The sequence below is a fragment of the Chlorocebus sabaeus genome, chromosome 17 (genome assembly GCF_047675955.1).
Source record: "Chlorocebus sabaeus isolate Y175 chromosome 17, mChlSab1.0.hap1, whole genome shotgun sequence".
In the NCBI taxonomy this organism is placed as follows: domain Eukaryota; kingdom Metazoa; phylum Chordata; class Mammalia; order Primates; family Cercopithecidae; genus Chlorocebus; species Chlorocebus sabaeus.
In genome coordinates this window covers 48,353,211-48,357,920 of record NC_132920.1, presented here as the reverse complement: position 1 = coordinate 48,357,920, position 4,710 = coordinate 48,353,211, and the positions used below count along the sequence as shown (strand labels likewise).

At 36.0% G+C, this 4,710-nt stretch overlaps 1 pseudogene; it reads left to right on the top strand.

Moving 5' to 3' along the window:
• Positions 1–884: 884 nt before the first annotated feature.
• On the top strand, positions 885–2,170 carry LOC103221395 (RNA binding motif protein, X-linked-like-1; annotated as a pseudogene).
• The last annotated feature ends 2,540 nt before the right edge of the window (positions 2,171–4,710 follow it).

Below are 4,710 nucleotides of genomic sequence, written 5' to 3'. Positions count from 1 at the left end.
AGCCTAACAATTTTTAAAGAAAGAAAACAAAAATCTAGCCATACAAACATCAAATCTTTAATGTTCAGCATAAAATAAAAAATGACTGCTAAGTTAAGTAAAAAAAATCTAATCCAAAGCCAGAGAAAAATAATCAAATAGAACTATAAATGACAGAGATAATGGAACTAGCAAATACATTAAGCAGCTATCATAAATACGTAAACATATGTAAAGAATAACATGAACAAAATAAAAGGGTAAATAGAAATTTAAAAAACAAGCAACTAGATAGAACTTCTAGAGTTGAAAAATAATGTCTAAATGAAACTTTAGATAGGCTTAACAACACATAAGATATTACACAAGAAAATATCAGTAAATATTCAAATTTAGCAATGAATCTATTAAAATTGAAAAAGAAAGAGAATGAAATAATTTGTTTCAGTAACCCACGGAACAAGATAAATTTATGTGCAGACATGGAATAGGAATTCCAAACAGGGTAAGGACAGATAAATAAAAAAATAAAAATTGAAGAAATAGAGTTTACTGTATTCTCAAATTTGAATAAAGCTACAATGTTTGCTCAACACCTGGAAATATTTTTAAATGGCTATCAAAATAAAACAAAGCAAAATAAAATTGCTAAAAGCCTGTGATAGAGAAAATCTTAACAGTAGCCAGAGAAAAAAGACAAATTACATAAGAAAAACAAGGTTTAAAATGTATGCATATTGGTTGCACAGAAGCGTTAATGGCTTAGCGATTTGGTCCTCGGACCTGGCAGCTGCCACTGGTGTTGAGCTGGTAGGAAGTCACTGTTAGTGAGCTCACTGGAACTTGAACCCATTGTCACCCCTCTGACTCACCAGCAAAAAAAGAAATCGATTAATTTTTAAAAAATGGTTGTAGCAGATTGTCCAGGAAAGTTCTTCATTGTTGGGCTTAATATGGAAACAAATGAGAAAGGGCTTGAAGCACCATTTGGCAAATACGGACGAATAGTGAATAGTGGAAGTACTCTTGATGAAAGACCGTGAAACCAACAAATCAAGAGGATTTGCTTTTGTCACCTTTGAAAGCCCAGCAGACGCTAAGGATGCAGCCAGAGACATGAATGGAAAATTATTAGATGGAAAAGCTGTCAAAGTGGAATAAGCCACCAAACAATCATTTGAAAGTGGTAGACGTGGACCACCTCCACTTCCAAGAAGTAGAGGCCCTCCAAGAGGTCTAAGAGATGGAAGACGAGGAAGTGGAGGAACCAGGGAACCTCCCTCATGGGGAGAACACATGGATGATGGTGGATATTCCATGCATTTTAATACGAGTTCTTCCAGGGAACCACTCCCAGTAAAAAGAGGACCATCACCAAGAAGTGGGGGTCCTTCTAAGAGATCTGCACCTTCAGGACCAGTTCACAGCAGCAGTGGAATGGAAGATAGAGCTCCTTTATCACATGGGAGAGATAGTTACGGAGGTCCACCTCGAAGGGAACTGCCGCCCTCTGGTAGAGATGTTTATTTGTCCCCAAGAGATGATGTGTATTCTACTAAAGACAGCTCTTCAAGCAGAGATTACCCAAGTTCTCGTGATACAAGAGAGTATGCCCCACCACCATGAGATTATACTTACCATGATTATGGTCATTCCAGTTCACGTGATGACCATTCATCAAGAGGTTACAGTGATAGAGATGGATATGATCGTGATCGTGACTGTTCAGATCATCCAAGTGGAAGTTCCTACGGAGATTCATATGAGAGTTATGATAACTCACACAGTGCTCCATCTACACAAGGGCCCCCACCATTTTATGGTGGAAGCAGTCCCTATCATGATTACAGCAGCTCACGTGACGGATATGGTAGAAGACAAGACAGTTACTCAAGCAGCCGAAGTGATCTCTACTCAAGTGGTCGAGATTAGCTTGGCAGACAAGAAAGAGGGCTTCTCACTTCTTTGGAAAGGGGGTACCGTTCTCCATGTGATTCCTACACAGTTCAGGCTGCAGAGCACCAAGCCGTGGAGGAAGCCGATCTAATAGAGGGAGAGGCAGAAGCAGATACTAGAAACAAACAAAACTTTGAGCCAAAGCCCCAGTTCAAAGAAACAAACAAAAAGTGAAACTATTCTGTCACAGCTACCCAAGGACTACTAAAAGGAAAACTTGTGTTACCTTTTTTAAATTTCCTGTTAAGTTCCCCCCCATAGTTTTTATGTTCTTGTGAGAAAAAAAGTAAAACATGTTTAATTTTATTTGACTTTATGACATTGCTTTTCAACAAGCAAATGTTAAATGTGTTAAGACTTGTTGTATTAGTGTTGTAACTTTCCAAGTAAAAGTGTTCCTAAAGGCCAATTCCTATCTCATTTCTCCCAGTAAATGACGCAAGCAATTCTAAAATCTTCCACAAAACATCTAGCCATGTAAAATGGAGGGATGAGTCGTTCTTCCTATACAAACAAGTTAGCTATTAGAGGGTGGTTGGGGTATGCTACTGAGAAGATTTCAGGGTGTCTTCCAACTGAAATCTCAATGTTCTCAGCATGAAAAACTTGAAATCAGATGCCTATGTAAGGAAAGTGTTATTCACGCAGTAAACCCATAAAAGCAAATGGATAATGCTGGCCATTTTGCTTTTCTGACATTTCCTTGGTAATCCGCAAGAACCTCCCCTTTCCCCTCCCCGAATAAGACCATAAGTGTGTGTTAAACCACTACAGAATACTAAGTAAAAAGTTTGGCCAAAACCAACCACGAAGCTGCAAAGGTGTCTGCTCTTACTGTTTCAAATTTTTGTGACTCTGTAATGTCTCACTTTTGAACAGCTTGATTGCAAAGGAGAAAATAGATAAGCAATGAAATTAACTCCAACTTCCTAAAGGCTTATGACTTCTAAAAAGTTAATCTATCAGCATTCCACATCAGATTTAAAGTATCGAATGCCTGTGAAACAGCAAAGATGGTTTAGGATTATGCTCATTATGGTCATGGAGTGCTGATTTATTCACAGTAGATAAAGCTAGCAGTCAGATAAATCAAATGCTAAGAGTTGTTGAAGCAGAAGGTGGCTGATTGTTGATAAGTCACTACAGTTGCATAACCAGTGCTGTCAGAATTGGTTTGGTGCAAGCAATAAATTTTGCCTTCAAGGGCTCCTATGGACCTGAGGATGGCATCAGTGTTGATTAACATTCATAACTAGGGAGTGAGTGGTAGTTCCTTAAAACAATAATTGACCAAATGGAAAAGGAGAAGTAATTAAGGAAACTGGTAAGTGGAAGTAGTCAGAAATTTCTTGTGTTTCTTTACATAGATTTTACAGCTTTGGTTTTCATTTTGTTTAGCTAAAGTCATGGGGACAACTCTTCAATTTAGAACTTAAGTTGAATCATAAAAATGATAAATATAAGTGGTAGCTCCATCTAGTGAAGTGTCTGTGTCTGTCAGTAAGTGAAACATTTTTTTGGTGGTGGCTTATCCAGAAACACAGTTTAGTTGTAAAATAAAACTTACGAGTGACATCTGGAAAGTAACAAACATACTAAGATGGCAAGCACACTGGAAACAAGTAGGCCACTTTTGCTGTACTGTTTTATAAGCTCACTTTACCTCCCAATCTTGGAAACAAGTTTTAGTTTATTGCTTTAGAGACTAGAGCCAATAGTATAATTTTCTCAAAGGAAACAGACTCGAGTTGTTGGATTACAGGAACTAACTCATATTCTAAGATTTTTTTTTTTTTTGTCGTAATTATGGCAATGTCATGTTTTACCATTTGGAACTAGGGATAGTAAGTACATTTTAACTCTCATTTAACAGACTACTACTAATCACAGACCTGTAATGGGTAATGACCAAATTTATGTGGTTGTTGTACTTCCATAGTTGTCTTAGCCCAATCCTTCCATACTCTTATGATTACTTGGATTAAAGCCTCTATGAGGATCTTTTTGGCTCTTGAGATATCCTAGATATTTAAGATACTTAGATATCCTAAAGATAGTATAGGATATAGAGATTGTACCAATTATGAATGAATATTAAGTTCAAAGCAAGAAATATGTTAAAATGACAAGACAGCTGTTTGATAAACAGTTTACTGACCTAGCAGACTTGCGGAAAAAGAATCAGACCTTGATTGTTCTGAGTTTATACTGGTTGTAAAACAGAATGATATAGAAAATGTTTTCCTTGTTTAACTGGTAGTTGAACATAGAACTTGGGTATTATAGATCACTTTTCACTTTTTGGAATGTTATGTATTGAAACTTAATAAAACTTTAACATGGCCAAAAAAAAAAAAAAAAAAGTATTCATGTTGCCTATGGAAAATATACAACCAAAAAGTTAGTGGAATAACCTCTTGGAAGCTGTAGAAAATATTATGGCAACCCAAAATGTATATTCAGTACAAGTGCATATTTCAAACACCAACTCAAAATAAAGCTTAAAAAAAAAGTCTCTGAATATAGCTAGCCCTATAAATATGTAAGCAATTGAATTAGTAGTTTATAAACTTTACCGCAAAGAACACACAGTCCCACATACATTCACAGTTATAGCCTATAAATTGTTTAACAAATAAATACTATTCTTACACATTTTTTTTTTCCAGAAAACAGAGGTCAACATTTTCCTGATAACAAAAGTCAAAAAATAAACATCAAAGAAATAAAACTGGGAGATAATATCTTCATAAAGATAGATACAAACTTCTTAAC